Source organism: Toxorhynchites rutilus, chromosome 1 (assembly GCF_029784135.1).
Source record: "Toxorhynchites rutilus septentrionalis strain SRP chromosome 1, ASM2978413v1, whole genome shotgun sequence".
Classification (NCBI taxonomy): Eukaryota; Metazoa; Arthropoda; class Insecta; order Diptera; family Culicidae; genus Toxorhynchites; species Toxorhynchites rutilus.
Genome location: NC_073744.1, coordinates 100380905 through 100393630, shown reverse-complemented (window position 1 = coordinate 100393630; position 12726 = coordinate 100380905). Strand labels below are relative to the sequence as shown.

At 40.7% G+C, this 12726-nt stretch overlaps 1 protein-coding gene across 13 annotated transcripts in view; it reads left to right on the top strand.

Annotated features, from left to right (window-relative positions):
* The window catches only part of LOC129761766 (syntaxin-binding protein 5), a 722498-nt gene that overhangs the window by 592037 nt on the left and 117735 nt on the right, over nt 1-12726 (top strand). The window lies entirely within an intron of this gene.

The following is a 12726-nucleotide window of genomic DNA, read 5'->3' as shown; positions in this document are numbered from 1 at the left end:
AAATATCGTCATATACTTTGTGGTTTCCTGTCCTTTCAACAACAATTTTCTTCAGTCTGATCAGTTTTTAGGCTCATATTACGTACACGCGATCTCTAGATAAAAATGGACTGTTTAATCGTATTTAACTTCATTCCTTCATTCCTCCAATGTTTCTATGCTCGATTTATTCGTCTTCCTTTTTTCTTCTTCTTGGATGGGGCCAACGTTCCCAGTGAAATGATGATGATGATTTTGGATTAAAGAGGCTTTAAACTTTTCAGTTCATTCGCCTCTAGCCTTGAGAAAGGCCTTGGGTTTTTTTATATCAAATTTCGCGCATGCTTCCTCTGCTCTCGTTTCCGGTAAATCATGTATATAGTGTAATGATCGTATAACATATGCTGGAAGAGAAGTACGTTAGTAATGGGAGGCATATTTGGACACCTGGTAGTAGAAATACGAGGTAATTATATCAAATACGCTGAAAGAAAATAAAATGAGAAATGATGTCTAGCCCAGGAAGCTGAAAGAGAATTATCTGGTCATTAAAAGATATTAATTGACTTGTGTGTCATCCACGCAAAAATTGTATTCGAATGTCGGAGAAGAGCCTTTTTTTTCAAAAAATCAACATCTGTGTATGTTGTTGTGAGTGTGTGGGTGTGTTTGATTTGTGATATCTAACTACATATCTAACTATTTTTTTGTATTTTATATATTTATTTATTTATTTATTTATTTTATTTTTATTTATTTTTTTAAATAAATAAAATGTGTGTGACCTAACATATGTATTACGTTGGTAACACATATATTAGCTCACAGGCATTAGGTTAGTGTGTATTCTAGTATGATGTGATAACATCGGTTACATATAGAAAATAATCGTATAGTGGTTAAATGAGCTCCAAAAGATCCGTCTCCTTCAGGAAATGCAGTAATTTGTCCTCCTCCAAGTTACAGTGTCGGACAATAGAATAGGACCACAGCTCAATCCAAAACAGAAAGTGACAAAACTTTGAGAAAAAAATTTCCATTTAAGTGCATCAAACCATTTACAAAACGCATTTTTAAATGAAGGACAATTGGTTTAACTACGGATGATTTTAATTTCTTCGAAGAATGGAATTTACAATTTGTAAATGTTTTGATGCACTTAAATGGAAATTTTTTTCTCAAAGTTTTGTCACTTTCTGTTTTGGATTGAGCTGTGGTCCTATTATATTGTCCGACACTGTATCTCTTGCTAGGGCTGTCCTTGGGTTGTCAGCTATCTGAAACTTAGTTCTCATAAGGTTGTAACGTGGGCAGACAAGTAGAAAATGTTCTACGGTCAGCCTGACGTTACAGGTACTGCAAATGGGTGGTTCGGTTTTTTCAACCAAGAACCTGTGCGTTAATTTGGTATGCCCAATACGAAGACGTGTTAGGCATACTTGAAAAGGTCTTTGGTTTCTATCCATCCAAGGATGGGTAGTGTTTTTAATTTTTCTCGAAAAAGTATCTCTGCAGATGTTCCATTCGTTCTCCCAGCACGTCATCAGAGATGAGTTAATCAATCTGAGGTTCCCGTTTATACCATGGTCGAAGGTTAATAATGGGAATTGGTACAATCGTTGGAAGAGTGGTTCGGCATGTATCCTGCAACCAGTTATTCACTCTCACAAGAGAGGATTCAACTGTTGGATGTTTCTCGAGCGTTCGTATAGCGCGCGTGCTGTAGAATCTCTTGAGGAACAATTTGAAGGGTAAATTGCCTGACTCAGCGAGTAACGCTTTACTTGGGCTAGTTCTAAAGGCCCCTGATGCTAGTCTTATTATCTTTTGATAGCTAGGCCTCAGTTCTTCAAGCGTTTTCCAGGTGGCTGTAGAGTTCAATACCGTAAGTAAGTTTGGAATAGACTAAGCTTCTTCCAATGTTGAAGATAGTTTTGCGGGATCCTGTTCGGCTTCGACCGCTTATAAAGTTAGCGTTAAGGCGGTTTTTAATGTCCGATATTGTACTCTTAATATGTTTATTGAACGTGAGTTTTTTGTCCACCATTACACCGAGAATTCGTGCAAAATTGACTCGTTTAATGGACTTACCGTTCAGAAGATAAGAACGTAGTTTTTTCCTGTGACGCTTATTGTTGCAGCAATGAAGAACTTGAGATTTTTCAGCTGATATCCTAAATCCCACGGAATTCGCCCAGTTATTAACAGACGAAATTCCTTCCTGAAGTCTTCTTCTTGCTAGTTCTGGGAATGAGTTTTTTGAAATTAGCAGAATATCATCTGCGTATAGCAAAGCGTCAATATTTTGGGGTATGGCATCAAATAATGATTGCATCGCTATCAGGAAAAGAGCAGCCGATAGCACAGAACCCTGTGGCACTCCATTTTCTTGCAGTTTACTGGTGGAGGTGACTCCTCCGAGAAGAACTTTGAAGCTACGATTTTGTAGAAAACTGCGAATTATCTCGAACAAGTTACCTTCGATACCCCATTGATGGAGTTGGTCCAAGATATTTTATATATATATTGGGGGTCTTCGTAGCCACTTGGTTACGTGTTCGCTTACTAAGCGATCGATCGTGAGTTCAAACTCAGGGCCCTCAATTGACCATCTTTGTGTTGTTATAGAATAACTACGTCCATGCAACCATCATCAGCGATGGAGATCGATCCACGGTGGAACAAAGATCGATTTATCCATACAACTGCTTTGCTCTGCAAGAAACATCGAGCTGTTGTTCTATAAATAACACAACAATGATCAATATCAACTGTCTCCGCTGTTCGGTCTGCTGAACAATGGAAGAACAGATAGAATACCCTTACGCCTAAATGGCTACTACAGTGTAATTTACCATAATGTAATGGAAGAGTAAAACCTAACGCCTAAATGGCTACTACTTCTACTGTGTAATTTACAATTTATAGAAACATAAACATATGTACATGTACACGATAAAAACCCGGCTCTGTTACAGATAAAATGCAATTGAGCCTGATAAATAAATAAATGGGATAAAAAAAAGATATTATTTCTCCAGATTGTATCGTAGGCTTTGAATATGTCCAACAGAGCGAGTTCCCCGTGGAGGTGGTCTCGCGTGATCACGTGAAGGTGTTGATCAAGTTGGTTGAAATACGTATTGGTACCATTGCCTTGACGAAAAGCATGTTGTCGAGGATCCAGGAGATGACGTTCTTCAAGGTTCGTCATCAATCTCCGTTTGATCATTCTCTCGAAGACCTTACCTAGGCAATTGAGAAGGGTGATGGGACGAAAACTAGTGGCTAGTGGTTTTTTCTCCATCGGTTTAGGGATGGGGATGACCAGGCCTTCCTTCCATGAGTCGGGGAAACATTTGCTAGCCCAAAGGTTATTATAAATTTGGAGCAGCGACTTTTTGACGTGGAAAGGTAAATGTTTTAACATGCTATATTCTATTTCGTCTGGTCCGGCTGATTTGCCTTTGGACTTACTAATGGACCACAACATTTCTTTCATAGAGAACCTGATATTGTAAATATGAGGTTCCCCTGAGTCCGAGGGAAACTCTGTAGTCTCCGCGGAAGTTTTACGAGCTTTGAAGTCGCTTTTGTAGTTGGAGGTGGCAGAAGTACTAGCAAAATGGTCAGCTAAATGTTCAGCAATGGTTCCGGGATCATCGGTAGTGGTACCATTGATCGTAATGGAATAGCCTCGCGATCTTCTTTTGCCACTGATTGCATTAACCTTGCTCCACAGTTCACTAGAAGTTGTCTGAGGGCAAAAGCTATCAAGAAATTTAAGCCAGATATTTTGTTTAGCTTCCGCTATAATTCTCCTTGCTCTAGCTCTAGCAGATTGAAAATCAGCTAGGGCAAGTACTTTTGTCTCACTACCGCCCAGTTGTCTTTTAAGCTTTCGTAGCGCTTTTCTTGTGGATTTAATGGCCTGTTTGACATCATTATTCCACCATGGGACTGCCTTCCGGCCAGAGATAGTGGATTACTGGTTAGTGTTCGGATGTGAATGGGAAAATAATCACTTCCTCTTAGATCATCATCGACACACCATCTGACTCTGGGCGCAAGGTCCCATGAGGTAATCGTTAAATCAATTGCAGAAGTAGAGCCAGAGTGTTCATCCATACGAGTATGCTGGAAGTCGTTCAGGATGATGAGGTTAAGTTGTTCAACGATTTTTAAAATAATTTTACCTCTTAAATTGCATCTTTGGCCACCCCATACGTATGGTAGGCGTTAAAATGCAAGTGTTAGTGGGAGATGTTTCTCCTCAGCTAACATTAATTTAATTTCATCCATTGACCTACTAAGCCCACGCAAATTCCATTGAATGGCAAGTTTTCGGTTGGATGTTGAATCTTGGACAACAGGTGTACTGTTTTTGTGTGGAGTGTTGAACTTGAAAAAATATTATGGAGGCTCTTGAAGGGTTTAATTAATGTGGATGGAGGTATAACTGAAATTATTTTGACTGTTTGTTACCTTTGAAAGTCTTGGTCTTCAGTCTAGGGTCAAATTTTCAATAATTTGGTATTGTTCGATTTGTATTGGGTACTGTTTTGTATGAAGTGGATGGTTGAGGGTCGGCCTGTTGTGGGGCGGCCGGTTGAGAGATTTCTAGTTGTTGGTTTTTATATCTTTTCCTTGTTTTATCATTAACACGGAAATTTTCATCTTCAGATGATTTCAATTCATCTGAAGTTGTAGTTTTAAATTTTTTTATCTTACGTTTGTTTAATTTTGCTGATTCAGTTTCCATGGGAATTTCTGAATCAGTTTCGGAATCGGAAGTGGAGATGGTATATTCCATGTCTGGTAGTTTAGTTATCGGTATGGAAACCGTTTGGATGATTGGGGTAGGGTTGGACTGCGTGCAGTTGCACTTGCAGCGATTGCATCCTGTACTTTGGGCTACATTAAGTCTCTCTTGGACTTTGCTTTCGTAAGAGGATCCATTTACCTTGGCCTGGTAGCTTAGTTTGGCTTCCTGGTAGGATATGCCTTGATCAACTCTCACTTTGGTGATGTTATTTTCCATGACCCATGCAGGGCATTTTCTATTCGTAGAAGGGTGGTTGCCACTGCAATTTACACAGAAGGCAGGAGCGTTGCAAATAAAGCTCTTGGCTGTTTCTTCATTGCCTAGTTCTGGGTGTGCTTGTCCACAGTTTCGGCATAATTGGACCTTGGTCTTACATTTTTTAGAAGTATGTCCGAATTTGTAGCAGCCGAAGCACTGCATCGGATTCGGATAAAAATTGCGAGTGGGGCGCGGATAAAGCCAAAATTGATGTATTCAGGAATAACAGTACCTCTGATGGTCAAAATCAGGGTTGGAGTTGGAATTAATTCCTTCTTGGTTGGGTCCATACGGGAAATTCGTTTGATCGCAATAACTCTTTGGTCAGCAAGCTCTTTCAAAAGTACAGCTTCTGCCAAATCAATAACATCCCTACACGATACTACGCATTTGCGCTGGTTCAAGGTAGAGTGAAAATTTATCTCCACAGGGGTCTTGTCAATTAAAGACTTAATACCCAGGAGTGCATCCACATATTCTTTGTTACGAATATGGATCACATATTGTAGGTTATTGTTTTCATCGCGCTGTGGTCTCGCGTCCTTGAAATCGCGATCCGTAACAGCTTGGATGGTTTTGGAAACAACGAAAGGGTTTGATGGTAGCGTATTCTTGCCAGTTGCTTTAAGCAATAAAATTTGGAGCTCCCCACATAAGGGGTCGGCCCAGAGAGGAGAGGTGCGTGTGGTGGGCACGCCATTATATAGGTTTGTTGACTTACCGATGCCGGCGATGCCAGAGCTACTGGAAGCCATGATAGTGGCTGGCTATACCAGGGGGTACAGCCAGGAAGAACGGTGAAATTTCACAAAAAAAAAAGAAACTAGAAAAAGCACTGGTACTACTAGAACAAAAAATCACTATCTTCGGAAATGGTATAGAAAATATTTAGAAATGCACTGTAATTATTGCTTCAACACTACTGAAATGTCCTTATAATCACTATTGCCTTGAGAGGCTTATAGAGGTAGAAAGATACTGTTTTTAAATCACTTGCACTAAGTACAGCTGTTGGGGGAAAAGCCCCCCGCACCGGAGAGAAGGTAGTGTGGCAACACGCTTGTGGCAATATCGCTTTAGCTACATCACGACGCAAGGATAACCGTTCAAGCCCTATAAGATTACAACGATCTTCGTATCTAGGAAGGTTTAGAGGGTCCCTCCAAGGCAGACCACGAAGAGCAAATCGCACAAATTTTTTTTGAATGTTTTCAATCCGTTGTATTTCGTTCTGTTGATCGAACAAGAGAGCAATACAATGCCTTTAAACAGTGTATATCATTGAAATGCTTAGTAACTCGGAAGAGAAATCCTAAGCTTTTTGACGCTTTTGCTGAGATGTATGCGATGTGATCTTTAAAAGTAAGCTTAGAATCAAGCATGACTCCCAAGTCTTTGACAGTATTATCTTTTCGTAATGAAGTTTCGAAAATTGAATAATTAAAATGAACAACGGAGCGTTTGCGGGCAAAAGTGATTACCGAGCACTTAGAAGCATTCAAAACCATGCGAAACCAGTGATGCACCAGTCAGCGAAAATGTTCAACTGAGATTGCAGGTACAGAGCATCAGCCTGACATCTGACTAAATTGAAAAGCTTCAAGTCATCTGCATACGATAATTTCGAACAACGGATGGAGAGATGTACATCATTTAAATACAAAAGAAAAATATACGGACCGAGGTGGCTGCCTTGGGGTACACCGGACGTTACGTCGAATGGATTGGACATATGATTGCCTATTTTGACAGACATTTTGCGTCAGATTTCAGTCAATCCAAGACGCACCCATGAAAACCTAGTCTTTTTAATTTAGCCACTACAATACGATGATCGATTTTATCGAAAGCAGCTGATAGATCGGTATATATTGCATCAACTTGGAGGCGATCCTGTAGTGAGCGGGTGATGAACGAGGTAAAAGTGACGAGATTCGTACATGTAGATCGTTTGGGCATGAAACCATGCTGATATTCCGAAATAAGGCTGGAAAAGCTATGCATTAGAAATTCAAGAACAATGAGTTCAAACAGTTTGGAGATAGCACACAGACATGCAATCCCCCGATAGTTTGATACTTCACGTTTGGAACCCTTTTTATGAACCGGAAAAATGTATGATTCTTTCCATATGCCAGGGAAAACGCCGCAGCGTAGAGACGTGTTAAAAATTAATGATAAAGGTGAGCATAAGGCAGACGAACACTTCTTGATTATTAAAGAAGGAATTCCGTCCGGCCCTGGATTAGTAGAGCATTTCAACTTCGAACACGCAATTTGTACAGTAGTGGGATCAATAGTAGGATGAGGTCCAACTGCAGGCATACAGGGGATATTGTGTGCTGCAGCAGATACTTGTTGATCACTAAGTATTTCATTGGTAAAAATGTTGCTTAACTGAATGCGAAATAATTCACAAATTCCCCGCATTGAAGTGGCTTCCTTGTTATCGAGCGACATTGTAGAAGGCAATCCAGCCTCACGTCTCTGATCACTAACATAACGCCAGAATCTTTTAGGATTATTCTTGAGACTGCACTGTATACGATATTGATAAGAGCTGAACAGTAACTTATTCAGCCGTTTGTAACGACAGTTCAATGAGATGTAGTGAAATTTCAACTGATCAGTACGGTGTTTTGAAAACTTTTTAGCGCTGACCTTTTGGCCGTTTTTAACTTCCTAAGATAGCGGTTAGACCATGGAGGGTACTCAGGAACACTGTGACTGTGGGGGTAAACTGATCGATAGCATATAAGATGATATTCGACATAGTCGTCGCAGCGGTATTTGCATCGAATTTATGTAGGATTTCATTCCATTTGATGTGAGAAAAAAATTGGTTCATTCCCGCGAAATCTGTCTTCCCAAAGCAATAGGTTATGGTTTCGGTAGTATCTTCAAACACAAATGGTTAACATTCACGAAGAAGAACATGAAGAGCTGGGTGGTGTCGTGTGAATTTAACAAGAGGTGTCGGAGCACGGATAACAGAATTGTGACTAGAGACCTCCTGGGTGACGAAGCAAAGATCCAATATACGATTATTTTCATTCATAACATCGCACAGTTGGACAAGACCGGCACTACTATAATCATCTAGAAGTCGGCTCATACACAAGTTCATTGTCGAGTGTGATGTATCTGGATACAACAATGATGCTGTACTCTGAATCCAGTTGATACTTCCAAAATTGAAATCCCCAACTATTAATATTTTATTGTAATGTATAGCATATCAAACAAATCTTAGGGAATTTTCGATTCGTTTGGTATGTGAATCGGCAAAAATAGTTATCAATGCTAACTTTATTTCATAAAAACGTGACCTGTTTTCTGATTTGGCATCCTTAGTGAAAGACGTAGTTCTTCGTCAAAAATGAACACGAATGAATTCGGCTCTGTTACAGCTGAATAAATGAGCCTAATAAAATAAACTGTTGAGATAAAAAAAAATTGGACACGATTATATACAGTTTTTTTCATCTCTTTTATTTATTTTAGGCTCATTAGCATTTTAGCTTTAACAGAGCTGAATTTTTAATCGTGTACATGTCACATGGTTATCATATCTATAATTAGCACATTACACAGTTGCCATTTTTTCCCCTTGTTGGGTGTGAACCACTGCGTCCATTATTTTGAACTATTGTGGTATGCCCCTTTTTTTTACTACGCTGCAAGCTTATCTACTGCTTATTGATGAAGAAGTAGACTGAAAGGTATAGCGAGATAGGTGCCAATCAGTAATAATCTGTTTGATAAAATTCATAGTCCTGATCGGCGACACAGACCAACCTTCCTTGGGCTCCAGAATGGCCTTATCAAGGTGTTGAAGTCTGCGTCTTGTTAGTGCTCCGCATTTGCAGTGCAAATGTTCCGAGGTTTCGCTTTCGGCATTACAAAAGCGACAAATATCATCTTGCACTAAACCTATGTTTTTGAGATGGTATTTACTCTGACTCGGTGTCCTGTTATAATAAGACCAATGAATGTGCTGAAGTATTTCTTATTAAGACTCAGCAATTGTTGAGTAATTTTGATGCTCTGCGTGATAAATTTGTTGGACTGGTTAAGTTGTACAGCCATCCAGTTGGCTGTTACTTCCCGGTCTTCCCATTTCTTCAGCTCACTCTTCAACACACATTCAGAAATTCCATAGAATGGTTCTGGACCAGTGAAGGGTGAGCTTAAGCCGCGTCTTGCGAGTTCATCTGCTTGTTCATTTCCCTCTATACCGCAATGGCCAGGAATCCAGTACAGTTGTACCGAACTTATCTGACATAGTTGCCGTATGAGGCAAATGCATTCCCAGACAATTTTTGAATAGCACTTGAAAGCATTGAGGGCCTGACTGTCTGAGAAGATGCAAATGTTAGCATGTCTATAATTTCTTTTAACCCTTTCATTACGGCAGTGTGCTCCGCCGAAGTGCTTCCCCTGTAAAGCACTGCGCCGAAAAGTATGCACATCGCGCTGGTGTGATCGAAGAGTAGTATGAATTTCATGTCGTCTAAAGACGACGCTCGTACACACAGCTCGTCGCGCGGATGTCGTCTATAGACGACACTCGTACACTCAGGACGTCGTACGGATGTCGTCTATAGACGACGCTCGTAATGAAAGGGTTAAGGCAGACATTTATACATTCTATTATTGCATCTGGAAAACTGTTGGCCAGTTCCCCATAGCTACAGAAATTTTTATTCATGCTCAGGTGACCAGTTTTGTCCCCGTCTAATTTTTTTTTTATATCTTTTCAGCTTTAGAGCGCTTCTATTAGCCTCCAGCTGAACATGTTGACTCACCGGTAACAGGTGAAGGATTGCCTCCAATGCCTGTGAGAGTGTGCTTCGCATTGCTCCTGTTACAGCAACGCATGCCAGTCGTTGGAGTTTGTTCAGCTTTTCTGTAGCTTTTTTTTATCCTAGGCCGCACAATTGCTCACATAACCATTTTTGGTATAAGGTCCCATGTTCTGCCTATCATTTTAGAACATGCCCATAGGGCAATGTTGGCCTTACTGATGATTGCATCTAAGTGTGCGTTCCAGTTTAGTTTAGTGTCTAGTATTACGCCTAGATATTTCACTGAAACGCTGAATTTTATTTCATCTCCTCCAAGATTAGGGTCTGCAGATGCAGTTTCTTCTTTTTGGTGAATTGAACAATTGTTGTTTTTGAGGGATTTATGCTCAGACCTTCTTTGATACACCATGATTGGGTAAGGTTTAAGGCCATCTGCATCCTGCTCGATATCACATCGTTGAACTTGCCACGTACCGTTATGACTAGATCGTCAGCAAAACCCACGGTTTTGAAACCATTCGCCTCCAAACTAATCAGAAGGTCGTCAACCACCAGTGACCAAAGGAGAGGTGATAGCCCTCCTTGTGGGCAACCTTTCGTTGCAATCACAGATGTCGAGGTGATTTGTCTATTTGTGAGCATGCCTTTGATCCATTCGACTATGCAGTCATCGAAATATCTTCTTCTCATAGCCTGTGCCATTGATACATAAGAAGCATTGTCGAAAGCCCCTTCGTCTAGGCCTTGGCACTAGGTACTAGGCATCAGATGTCACATTCCTGACTTGCGCTGATCCGGCTCTGAACACGGTCCCCATGAAGGACCACTGCTCAAAAAACGCAAGGACGATCACGACAACGATGATCAAGACGATAGTGCCGCCCAGGGCGACAGCGAAGAGCTGGGTGACAGCGATGACCAGATCAGCACCGATAGCAAGAGAAACGACTGGAGCACGGTTACGAAAAGAAACAAGAAAAAACAAAGGAACGAAGAAAAAGAGAGGGAGAGAAAAGTGAAAATAGTGGAAAAAAAGACGGGTGGGTAATGTCGGGGACATAACCGGAGTGACGTAGGACTATACAAAGGGGACAGCTTTTGTTAAATATATATTTTAAATATATTGTTTTATTTTCTTCTCCTACGTGAATACCTACCTATCTACCTGAAAAATGGATTAGTTTACTTTTTACTCTTTATGAACATGTTGATGGTTCTGAAAAGAACCTTTGGTGTTGTGTTTTTGTTATCACTCGATATTCCCATCTTGTTCGGTTAAACCTTCCTGTTTAGCTATTGCGTTTGCCACTCGCCACAGCTTTCACAGTTGGAAAATTTCTTCCCATCCAGCTTGTGACATGTTGTTCAGTAAATTACATTTAATGCGACGTGCCGGAGAAACACTTTGCCACTCACTGAAACTAATTGTTGCCTTGATGAGCGCCGAACCGAAGCTGCTCTGTTCTCGATGCGGGTTTTCTGATTGTCGTGAGCAGCTTTGCAAGCTAACTCGAGCACATCGACAGCCGAAACTCTATAATCGCTGTTAGGTATACTGGTGCTCCGGCACCAATCCGTTCGGCCTAGTTACCCTTGCGGAGCAATCAGTGAATGCGACCAACAGGCAACTGGAGACCTGCACGGTTCGAGTGAGACTTTGCCTTTCCCTTAACTTGTCCTCCTTTGTTACGTCCACGATGCCGATGCCGTACAACCACACGGGTATACGGTTTGAAAGAAAATAAGATATTTTGTTGGGGTCCGCGTGTTTTATACTCTAGCGGTACACACTCACAGGATAGAGACAAATCGGCAGACTCAGCCAGAGGGGCGAGTCCAACGGGACGAACGAATGAGCGTTAAAAGGGAGCGATGGCAAAAAAATACATTCATTACGATTTATTCGCTCGTTGGATTCACATGCAGGCTAAAAAGGGTCCTTTTCAGGATCACAAAATTATCTTCAATCTAAAGAGTTTATTGTTTTGTTATTACTCGATATCCCCATCTTGTTCGGCTAAACCTTTCTGTTTAGCGATTGCATTTGCCACTCGCCACAGCTTTCACAGTTGGAAAATTTCTTCCCATCCAGCTTGTGACATATTTTACAGTAAATTACATTCAATGGCACGACGCATTACCACCACTCAGTATCGGATTGGAGGTAATTTTAAACTGTAATTGATCATTTGCGATGACAGTGGTACAGTGTCGACTTTCAACGTGGGGTCATAATATGGACCCCGAACTCTATGTTTACAAAAATGTCCAACTAAATATGTCGCATTACAGGTCCGTCCAATTAGCTAAATGTCGAGATAAGTGTAAATTACTGTACTTTCAATCTAGAAACAATTTAAGAATTGGTGAAAATCAATAAGCTCAGGACAACTGCCAAATTCACATACTCATCAGATCCTGGCAAACAAATTATGAAAAAATCAATTTGTGTTTTATTATTATTTTGGATAATGTTTCAGAAAGCATTGAGCTGTATTTCCTAAACTCTTTTTTGGAAGGTTTAATGGCCCTGAAAAGCGCCTTGTTTTATGGAATGGTTCCAATTTAGAAAACTTAGTACTCGTGGTTTTAAGAAAAACCATTTCGAACGCCCTCGATGCCGCCTTGTTCTGGTTTTGCCACCAAAGCAGACTGTATAAAGAACAAACTTTTTTCTTCCACTACCTGCTGTCGTTTTGCGATTGCGTTTGCCACTCGCTGCAACTGTCTGATGTTGTCTTGATGTCCACCGAACCGAATGTGGTCTGTTCTGAATGCGAGTTTTCTTATCGTCGCGAGCAGCTTTTCCACTTCGGCGGCCGAAACTATATAACGCCGGCTAGGTGGACTGATGCA